The sequence below is a fragment of the Schistocerca nitens genome, chromosome 3 (genome assembly GCF_023898315.1).
Source record: "Schistocerca nitens isolate TAMUIC-IGC-003100 chromosome 3, iqSchNite1.1, whole genome shotgun sequence".
NCBI lineage: Eukaryota > Metazoa > Arthropoda > Insecta > Orthoptera > Acrididae > Schistocerca > Schistocerca nitens.
The window spans coordinates 330,567,539-330,579,705 of NC_064616.1; the positions used below are offsets into that span (position 1 = coordinate 330,567,539).

The 12,167-nt window shown below is 39.9% G+C and overlaps 1 protein-coding gene across 1 annotated transcript in view; it reads left to right on the forward strand.

Moving 5' to 3' along the window:
* Positions 1-12,167, forward strand: part of LOC126249214 (uncharacterized) — a 255,126-nt gene that overhangs the window by 196,867 nt on the left and 46,092 nt on the right. The window lies entirely within an intron of this gene.

Here is a 12,167-nt window from a genome sequence, read left to right on the forward strand (position 1 = left end):
TGCACCATTAATTCTGCAATGAGGTGTTACCCAGAACTTCTAAATATTTTAATTTAAGAAGTTAGAATATTTTGTTGCATTAATAGATGTACAGAGGATAGGCAAAATAATGTGAACAGTGATAACAACAGGATGATGATGTTTGACGGTCAACAACACAGGTAAGGCACATGTCTTGCTGGACTGTGCGTGTTCAGTACGGACTAGGCATCAGTACAGGTTGTGTACGAGTAGTGCACAGTTCGCATTTGCATTCCGAGGCCGAGGCCGACGCGCATTGAAAGACCTATCAGAGTTCCAAAGAGAGAAGATTGTGGGGGCCTGATGAGCTGAAGCATCAGTAAACATGAACAGCCAATTTATTGAATGAATGTTTCAAGAGCGACTGTTTCAACAGTTATGACGGCCTACACAAAATATCGAAAGACTTCATCATGTATACACAATAGTGGGCACAAATCAAAACTAAATGACAGATATTGTCATACACTAACACGAATTGTGTCAAAACAATACAAATCTATGGCAGCTAAAGTGACTGCAGAGTAAATACCTATCTTCGAGACCCCCTATCTATCGACACTGTCCAACGAGAACTCCATAAAGCGAATATTCATGGACAAGCTGCTATACCGAACCATTAGTAACAACAACCAATGCAAAGAAGTGTATAACATGATGTCAGGTGCATAAATCCTGGACGGCTGATTGGTAGAAACCTGTCATATGGTCGGACAAGTCAACATTTTCGTTATTTCCAGCATCGTGTTCAGTTTATGTGTGGTGAATGCCAAAATAAACCTGCAATCGTGATTGCTCGATTCCAACAGTTAAGCATGGAGTGGAAGTGTGGTGGTGCGGGCAGTCATTTCATGGTATTCTGATTTTCCCATCATTACTGTCAAAAGCTGTGTTACAGCCAATGATTACGCGAACATTTTAGGTGATCAGGTGCACCCCATGATTCAAATGTTCTCCAACAATGATGCCATATTTCAGGACGATAATTCACCCATTCACGCAGCCAGCACAGTACAATCGTGGTATGAGGAGCATGCAACCGAACTGCATAGTATTCCCTGGCCAGCACAGTCCCTTGACTTGAACATTATGGAACCCTTGTGGGCGGTATTGGAGCGCAGACTCTGTAGTAGATTTCTGCCTCCATCATCACTACAGGAGTTAGAAGAGGTTCTGATCGAAGAGTGGCATAACATTCCACTGGAGACTATATAATCATTATATGTTGGTATTATAAGAGGAATCAGAGCTCTATTACGGCAAATGAGAGTCCAATCCTTTATTAATAAACCACTCCCCTGTGTCCTCATCCATTATTTCTAATGTTGTGGTCAGGCCTTCTGCAGTACATAATTGTGTGTATTATGTTTTATGTAAGTTGAGTTTACATTTTCAGGTGTTGATGTCTCTCTTCTAGGATTGATTATAATACTAGCATTGTGAGCAGTGTGTACCCAATACTTTTCCCTATTGTGCACCTGCAGTAATTATTCCCCATTATGAATGTACTTGTACCATTGTTTACACTCCCTGGGTTTCTTAATGTGACACTGTGCACCCTTTTAGGCAGGTAGGATGAAAACCAGTTACAGCAAGATCTCTGATAGTGTAATATTTTAGCTTCTGTAGGAGAATAATGTGATTTGCGCAATCAAATGCTTCTGACAATCATAGAAAATACTGTTCCATTAAGTTTCGGGTGTGCAGCCGCAAGAAATCTCCTTCTTCTTCTAATATTTCGGCTGTAAAACATTCAGCCATTTTCAGAGTGAACTGCAAGACTGCCGCTCCAGTGCTTGCTTCGTCCCTTTATACTGTTGTACCGCGCGACTGCGCATGCGGCCACAGATGCAAATGCGCCAGAGACGTTGGTCGGCGGCAGAGACGTGCATAATGCGTGACTTGTATCTATGACTCCGCAGTTGATCTTTGTTGGCATACCGATATATCATTGTGAGCTGCACTGTGACGGCATCTTTGCGAGTTTATTACAGCAAGTACCGGATTCCAGGATTTATCAAGATTGAAACCACTGTCTCTATTAATTAAGTTCGTCGTCAAGCGAATTTCAATTGCCTCCATTACTATCGAGTCCCAAAATGACGATGTAGTTGCCAAAATTTCGACGTTGTCATACGACATACTGTGACAATTATCAATACAGTGCTCTGCCACGGCCGACTTGTTAGGTTGTAAAAGTCGTGTGTACCTCTGGTGTTCTGTACATCTTTCTTGGACAGTACGGGTTGTTTGTCCGATGTAAGAAAGGCCACATTCACAGTGAATTTTGTAAACTCCAGATTTTCGGAGCTGCAAATCATCTTTGACGGAGCCCACGAGTGCAGCTGTCTTAGGTGGAGGACGAAAAATCACTTTTATTTTGTGTCTGCCGAGAATGCGTCCTATTTTTGATGAGAGGCTACCCACATATGGCAGGAAGGCCATCGATTTAAAGGTTTCTTCATCTTCTTCTGCTTTCTTTGTGGCCTCTTTCGGTTTCATTTTCAGTGCCCTCTGTATTTGTTGTGGAGAGTGTTTGAAGACAATGGGTACTCTCCACAACAAATACAGACGCCGTCACAGTGCAGCTCACAATGATATACCAACAAAGATCAACTGCGGAGTCATAGATACAACTCACGCATTATGCACGTCTCTGCCGCTGACCAACGTCTCTGGTGCATTTGCATCTGTGGCCGCATGCGCAGTCGCGCGGTACAACAGTATAAAGGGACGAAGCAAGCACTGGAGCGGCAGTCTTGCGGCTCACTCTGAAGATGGATGAACGTTTTACAGCCGAAATATTAGAAGAAGAAGGAGATTTCTTGCGGCTGCACACCCGAAACTTAATGGAACAGTCTTTGCGCCGCTAAAACCTGAAGATTCATAGAAAATACTGATTGACAATATTTTCTCATTTAAATTTTGTGAAAACCGCATGTTGTGTAGAGGCCCTTTTGAAATAGAAAGTGAGACTAGCAAGGGAACCTCCCCATCTAACCCCCCTCAGATTTAGTTATAAGTTGACACAGTGGATAGGCCTTGAGAAACTGAACACAGATCAATCAAGAAAACAGGAAGAAGTTGTGTGGAACTATGAAAAAAATAAGCAAAATATACAAACTGAGTAGTCCATGCTCAAGATAGGCAACATTAAGGAGAATAGCAGTTCAATAGCGCTGTGGTCCTGTGGTTAGCGTGAGCAGCTGTGGAACGAGAGGTCCTTGGTTCAAGTCTTCCCTCGAGTGAAAATTTTAATTTTTTATTTTCAGACAATTATCAAAGTTCAGGCACACACACACAATCAACTTCACTCTCCAAAGTTCCAGGACATTTTCAGATTTGCTTGGACATATGCAGGATTTGACGGTGTACACACGGAAAAATTTGAAAACGTTAAAAAGATATGTTTTGACAGAGCACAGGGAAAACTGTGTGACTGTGAAACTGTTGCATTCATTTGTTGCAGTTTATGAGACAAACTCTTGTGATTTCATCACTTTTTTGGGAGTGATTATCACATCCACAAGAAAACCTAAATCGGGCAAGGTAGAAGAATCTTTTTACCCATTCGCCAAGTTTACAAGTTAGGTGGGTCGACAACATATTCCTGTCATGTGTCGTATAGAATATATCAGACGTGTTTTCCTGTGGAGGAATCGGTTGACCTATGACCTTGCGATCAAATGTTTTCGGCTCCCATTGGAGAGGCACGTCCTTTCGTCTACTAATCGCACGGTTATGCGGTGCGGTCGCAAAACATAGACACTAAACTTATTACAGTGAACAGGGACGTCAATGAACGAACGGACAGATCATAACTTTGCGAAAATAAAGAAAGTAAACTTTTCACTCAATGGAAGACTTAAACCAAGGACCTCTCATTCCACAGCTGCTCACGCTAACCACGAGACCACGGCGCTCCTGAGCTCACACTATCCTTGATGTTGATTATCTTTGGCATGGACTACTCAGTTTGCATATTTTACTTATTTTTTTCATAGTTCCATACAACTTCTTCCTGTTTTCTCGATTGATCTGTGTTCAGTTTTTCAAGGCCTATCCACTGTGCCAACTTACAACTAAATCTGAGGGGGGTGCGATGGGGAGGTTCCCTTGTAAGTATATTATTGTGGGAGAGGTGTGTTATAGTTCTTGCATGCAGTTTCCAGCACCTTCAGGGAGGTGGTAAGGAATGAGATTGGTCAATGGTATACTAATATGTCTTACTAACTTTCTTTTGAAGAGGTCTGACAATAGTATATTTCAAACAATCTGGAAATGTTCCTTGCAATGCACTGAATACATTGCATATATTTGAAGCACAGGATTTTAGTACTATGTTTCAGATATTGTCAATTCCATTAGAGTTGTTGGTTTTGAGAGAGTTATGGCAGGGCAGAGCTTGGAGTAATTTTGATTTACCTGTATGTATGAGGCATTGCTTCTTGTGTCTATTCTAATGTTTTATCCGATGGACAACCCATGGTGATATTTTAAGCTGCTTCAAGGAAGTGATTATTAAATATTTTGCTTATATGACTGCAGTCATTCATTATTTGGCCTCCTCCTTTAATAACAAAGCCCTCACTTTGCTTAACTGATTTCTTGGTTTCTGTTTTAACTATTGCTGATATAGATCTAATTTTATTATCTGAATTATTAATTTTAGATATTTACAAAGGTGTTTAGATTTTATAGTCACTTTCCTTACGGCAGTACAGTATTTTGTAGAATTTCCTTTTCCATGACCATGATATTTTTTTTCCTTCTGTAATCCAATACTTATTTTAATACCTAATTAGTGCCAGGATGTATGACAAGGATGCAGTCATTCTCAAGCTGTACATCAAAGAAGCAATGATGGAAATGAAAATTGAGGTTAGGAGTGGGATTAAAATTTAGGGTAAAACAGTATCAGTAATAAGATTTGTTGATGATGTTTCTATCCTAGGTCAAAGCCTGGAAGCATAGAAGACATACTGAATGGAATGAACAGTCTACTGAGATAGTATATGAACTGCGAGTAAACCAAAGAAAGATGAAAATAACGAGGAGTAGCAGAAATGAGATTAGTGAGAAACTCGCCGTCAAAATTTGGGACCACAAAGTAGACAAAGTCAAGGAGTTCTGCTATCTTTGAAGCAAAGTGATATATGTCAGATAAAACATGCATGACATAAAAGGCACACTAGCGCAGGCAGAGGGCGCTCCTGACCAAAATAAGTCTACTAATATCAAAATGTCTTAATTTGAGGAAGAAAATTCTAAGGAAAAGCGTCTGGAACACAGCCTTGCACAAAGGGAATCATGAACTGTCGGGAAACCAGAAAAGAAGAGAACCAAACCATTTCAGATGTAGTGGTATAGAAGGATGTTGAAAATTAGGTGAGCTAACAAGAGAAAGGCTATTTACAATTTGTACAGAAAGCAGATGGCAGTTATAAGAGTTGAGGGACATGAAAGGGAACCAGTGGTTGGGAAGAGAGTGAGACAGGGTTGTAGCCTCTCCCCAATGCTATTCAATCTGTATATTGTGCAAGCAGTAAAGGAAACGAAAGAAAAGTTTGGAGTAGGTAAAAATCCATGGAGAAGAAATAAAAACTTTGAGGTTCACCGATGACATTGTAATTCTGTCATAGACAGCAAAGGACTTGGAAGATCAGTTGAACGGAATGGACAGTGTCTTGAAAGGAGGGTATAAGATGAACATCAACAAAAGCAAAATGAGGATATAAGATGAACATCAACAAAAGCAAAATGAGGATAATGGAATGTAGTCGAATTAAGTCGGGTGATGCTGAGGGAATTAGATTAGGAAATGAGACACTTAAAGTAGTAAAGGAGTTTTGCTATTTGGGGAGCAAAATAACTGTTGATGGTCGAGGTAGAGAGGATATAAAATGTAGACTGGCAATGGCAAGGAAAGCGTTTCTGAAGAAGAGAAATTTGTTAACATCGAGTATTGATTTAAGTGTCAGGAAGTCGTTTCTGAAAGTATTTGTATGGAGTGTAGCCATGTATGGAAGTGAAACATGGACGATAAATAGTTTAGACTAGAAGAGAATAGAAGCTTTCGAAATGTGGTGCTACAGAAAAATGCTGAAGATTAGATGGGTAGATCACATAACTAATGAGGAGGCATTGAATAGAATTGGGGAGAAGAGGAGTTTGTGGCACAACTTGACTAGAAGAAGGGATCGGTTGGTAGGACATGTTCTGAGGCTTCAAGGGATCACCAATTTGGTACTGGAGGGCAGTGTGGAGGGTAAAAATCGTAGAGGGAGACCAAGAGATGAATATACTAAGCAGATTCAGAAGGATGTAGGCTGCAGTAAGTACTGGGAGATGAAGAAGCTTGCACAGGATAGAGTAGAGAGAGCTGCATCAAACCAGTCTCGGGACTGAAGACGACAACAACAACAACAACAACAACAAGATAAGAAATGGGGAGTATCTTTGCAGAAATGCTGAAGACACATATGTGGAAAACACTGAGAAGAAGGAGATAAAGGATGGTAGGACATATGTTAAGATGTTAGGGAACAACTTCACTGGTACTTAAACGAGCTATAGAGGATACAAATTGTAGAAGAAGACAGAGATTGCAACATATCCAACAAATAGTTCAGAATGTTGTGTTTAAGTGCTGTTCTGAGACACTGAGGTGGAGAGTTTTGCACAGGAGAGGAAGTCTTGGTTTGCTGCATCAAACAAGTTGGGGGACTGATGACTCAAAATAGAAAAGATTAGTCCTATAATTTACTTTCTTGAGAAATTGATGTTTGGTGTTTGGGGAAGAAAGGTCAGTATTTTACACAGTGATAGTATAAGTAATTCTGAACAAAAAATGTTACATGGACATAGGTTCACAAATGCTTCGTGAGGGAGGTATGGGTATTGAAAGGAACTTTAATTCTGCAAAATTGATGTGAACAGCGTGAACGTATACGCAATACAACTGGACGGTAACGTGATTTTCTTGAAAACAATGTTACAGAGAATTACAACTATGTTACACATTTTACATAATGTTTATTTACTTTGCATTTAGTAAATAATGCATTACGACATGTATTCAGTTGAAAAAGATATAGTACTTATCGTACAGATGTACAGTTCACAGAACAGGTTCGAATATCCTACCATGAACGTCAATGCAATTTTGCACTCTAGCGATAACATGTTGTTTTGCTTGTTCAATTGCCTGTGGTTGGTTCCTAATCAATTCAGCAGTGTCCATGATGTGACCAAGCAGTTCATCTTGTGTATTTACCTTCACTTTGTGCACCCCATTAACAGAAATCTAAAGGTGTAAGGTCAGGTGATCTTGGAGGCCAGTTAATAGCACAGCCATGGCCAATCCAGCGATTAGGATAGTTGCAGTTGAGACGGCTCCTCACACGTAAGGTAACATGTGGAAGGGCACCATCATGTTGAAAGTACATTCCAGTTTGCTTGGCTAAAGGAACATCTTCCAATAGTTCCACAAATGAATTTTCCAAAAGAGGGCAGGAGATAATATATGGACCTATTAAAAGGTTACCAATCATGCCGCACCAAACATTAATGGTAAAACAAACTTGGAAGTAGCTATTCACTGAAGACGGCTGAAAGCAAGTGGAAACTACAGCCGTAATTTTTCCCGAGGACATGCAGCTTTACTGTATGATTAAATGATGATGGCGTCCTCTTGGGTAAAATATTCCGGAGGTAAAATAGTCCCCCATTCGGATCTCCGGGCAGGGACTACTCAAGAGGACATCGTTATCAGGAGAAAGAAAACTGGCATTCTACGGATCGGAGCGTGGAATGTCAGATCCCTTAATCGGGCAGGTAGGTTAGAAAATTTAAAAAGGGAAATGGATAGGTTAAAGTTAGATATAGTGGGAATTAGTGAAGTTCGGTGGCAGGAGGAACAAGATTTTTGGTCAGGTGATTACAGGGTTATAAATACAAAATCAAATAGGGGTAATGCAGGAGTAGGTTTAATAATGAATAAAAAAGTAGGAGTGCGGGTAAGCTACTACAAACAGCATAGTGAACGCATTGTTGTGGCCAAGATAGACACAATGCCCATGCCTACTACAGTAGTACAAGTTTATATGCCAACTAGCTCTGCAGATGATGAAGAAATTGATGAAATGTATGACGAGATAAAAGAAATTATTCAGGTAGTGAAGGGAGACGAAAATTTAATAGTCATGGGTGACTGGAATTCGTCAGTAGGAAAAGGGAGAGAAGGAAACATAGTAGGTGAATATGGATTGGGGGGAAGAAATGAAAGAGGAAGCCGCCTTGTAGAATTTTGCACAGAGCTAACACTTGGTTCAAGAATCATAAAAGAAGGTTGTATACCTGGAAGAATCCTGGAGATACTAATAGGTATCAGATAGATTATATAATGGTAAGACAGAGATTTAGGAACCAGGTTTTAAATTGTAAGACATTTCCAGGGGCAGATGTGGATTCTGACCACAATCTATTGGTTATGAACTGCAGATTGAAACTGCAAAAAGGTGGGAATTTAAGGAGATGGGACCTGGATAAACTGAAAGAACCAGAGGTTGTAGAGAGTTTCAGGGAGAGCATAAGGGAACAATTGACAGGAATGGGGGAAAGAAATACAGTAGAAGAAGAATGGGTAGCTCTGAGGGATGAAGTAGTGAAGGCAACAGAGGATCAAGTAGGTAAAAAGACGAGGGCTAATAGAAATCCTTGGGTAACAGAAGAAATATTGAATTTAATTGATGAAAGGAGAAAATATAAAAATGCAGTAAATGAAGCAGGCAAAAGGGAATACAAACGTCTCAAAAATGAGATCGACAGAAAGTGCAAAATGGCTAAGCGGCGATGGCTAGAGGACAAATGTAAGGATGTAGAGGCTTGTCTCACTAGGGGTAAGATAGATACTGCCTACAGGAAAATTAAAGAGACCTTTGGAGAGAAGAGAAGAGAACCACTTGTATGAATGTCAAGAGCTCAGATGGCAACCCAGTTCTAAGCAAAGAAGGGAAGGCAGAAAGGTGGAAGGAGTATATAGAGGGTTTATACAAGGACTATGTACTTGAGGACAGTATTATGGAAATGGAAGAGGATGTAGATGAAGATGAAATGGGAGATAAGATACTGCGTGAAGAGTTTGACAGAGCACTGAAAGACCTGAGTCGAAACAAGGCCCCGGGAGTAGACAACATTCCATTAGAACTACTGATGGCCTTGGGAGAGCCAGTCATGACAAAACTCTACCATCTGGTGAGCAAGATGTATGAGACAGGCGAAATACCCACAGACTTCAAGAAGAATATAATAATTCCAATACCAAAGAAAGCAGGTGTTGACAGATGTGAAAATTACCGAACTATCAGTTTAATAAGCCACAGCTGCAAAATACTAACACGAATTCTTTACAGACGAATGGAAAAACTGGTAGAAGCGGACCTCGGGGAAGATCATTTTGGATTCCGTAGAAATGTTGGAACACGTGAGGCAATACTAACCTTACGACTTATCTTAGAAGAAAGATTAAGAAAAGGCAAACCTACGTTTCTAGCATTTGTAGACTTAGAGAAAGCTTTTGACAACGTTAACTGGAATACTCTCTTTCAAATTCTGAAGGTGGCAGGGGTAAAATACAGGGAGCGAAAGGCTATTTACAATTTGTACAGAAACCAGATGGCAGTTATAAGAGTCGAGGGGCATGAAAGGGAAGCAGTGGTTGGGAAAGGAGTGAGACAGGGTTGTAGCCTCTCCCCGATGTTATTCAATCTGTATATTGAGCAAGCAGTAAAGGAAACAAAAGAAAAGTTCGGAGTAGGTATTAAAATTCATGGAGAAGAAGTAAAAACTTTGAGGTTCGCCGATGACATTGTAATTCTGTCAGAGACAGCAAAGGACTTGGAAGAGCAGTTGAATGGAATGGACAGTGTCTTGAAAGGAGGATATAAGATGAATGTCAACAAAAGCAAAACGAGGATAATGGAATGTAGTCAAATTAAATCGGGTGATGCTGAGGGAATTAGATTAGGAAATGAGACACTTAAAGTAGTAAAGGAGTTTTGCTATTTAGGGAGTAAAATAACTGATGATGTTCGAAGTAGAGAGGATATAAAATGTAGACTGGCAATGGCAAGGAAATCGTTTCTGAAGAAGAGAAATTTGTTAACATCAAATATAGATTTAAGTGTCAGGAAGTCGTTTCTGAAAGTATTTGTATGGAGTGTAGCCATGTATGGAAGTGAAACATGGACGATAACCAGTTTGGACAAGAAGAGAATAGAAGCTTTCAAAATGTGGTGCTACAGAAGAATGCTGAAGATAAGGTGGGTAGATCACGTAACTAATGAGGAGGTGTTGAATAGGATTGGGGAGAAGAGAAGTTTGTGGCACAACTTGACTAGAAGAAGGGATCGGTTGGTAGGACATGTTTTGAGGCATCAAGGGATCACAAATTTAGCATTGGAGGGCAGTGTGGAGGGTAAAAATCGTAGAGGGAGACCAAGAGATCAATACACTAAGCAGATTCAGAAGGATGTAGGTTGCAGTAGGTACTGGGAGATGAAGAAGCTTGCACAGGATAGAGTAGCATGGAGAGCTGCATCAAACCAGTCTCAGGACTGAAGACCACAACAACAACAACAACATTCACTGAAGCATGTGAATTTTCCCATGACCATCAATAATAATTGCGTGTGTTGTTCTTTCCTGGGCTTTGTTAGTGAATAGTATATATGAAAGCAAATGATGATTTTCAATTAGCCAGTGACAGAATTGAAATTGTTGGGCATTGTCGCTAATGTGGAGATTTTGGACACGCTGTATGTGAAATGGATACAGGTTTTCTGCTGGTAATATTTCCCGTACACATGTTTGTGAGGAAATTCATACGCAGTGACATTCTTTGTACGCTCGTACTGAGACTTTGCTCAACACTTGAGATAATTTCTTCCTGTTCTTGCAAAGTTTGTTGATGTGCACACTTGGAAGAAAAATGTCTACTTGGAAGAGAGCCTGTTGCACGCAAAGTGATAAACACTTTGGTAAACACCTTGCGATCAGGTAATCGTCTAATCGGAAAGTGCCTGTGGTATTCTTCTCTTGCACTGGTAGCACTACCATTGCAGAAGCCTTAAACATACACCTTATCTGCGTATTCCTCATTACTGTACATGTGTAGCATTGTTGGCAGTTAACACCATACACTACACATCTAACTGATCCGTTGCCAGTACACTACACAATGCGGCTTACATGGCGCAACTGCGCAAACAAAGAGTGATTGTACTATGTACGTCACATGACCATAATATGTGTTAGGTTGTGTAACATAAACATGGCATGTGTTACAGTCCAGTTGTACTGCATATACGTTCATGTTGCACACATCAATTTTGCAGAATTAAAGTTTCTTTCAATACCTATATCTCCCTAACGAAGCATTTGTGGACCTATGTTCATATAACATTTTTTATTTAGAATTGCATACACTATCGCTGTTTAAAATATTGACCTTTACTCCCCAAACACCCTGTATATATGTTAAATTTAGAAAAGACATGTCACATTATATGCATTCCTCCTATCAGCTTAGTCTAAGGCTGCTTTGACACTTTGTTTTCTGTTCGTTAACTATTTTGTGTCCCACAATACCACTTTATTTTATTCAGGTATTTGGTGTATGTAGTTGAGCATCATGGTCAGGAAAGCCATTCACTGATGGACAAACATTTATAAAATTGATTAAGTGTTCCCCTATGAAAATATTGTCTATTAGTGTGCTGCTTTCCTGTGTACTTGTGATGGGAAAATTAACAACAGAACATGCTATAAGTGTTAAATAATATTTCAGAATAGTTTATTTTATCTGAATCTTACAGAAAATTAATATCAAAATATGCACAAAATGTAAATAATTTCGAATTAAAGGCGTTGTTGTCAATAGCCCCTCACAGAAAGAAAGAGAACTTGCTAGCTTTTAGAGTAATCCTTCTTCAGGCTAAGGTAAAATACACAAAGAAAAACACACACACACACACACACACACACACACACACACACACACACACACAGAGGCACATGTCTTTGCCCTACATGGTGCCAGCTGGACAAACAATGCCAATGCTGCATTTAGGCAGGTAGATTAGGTT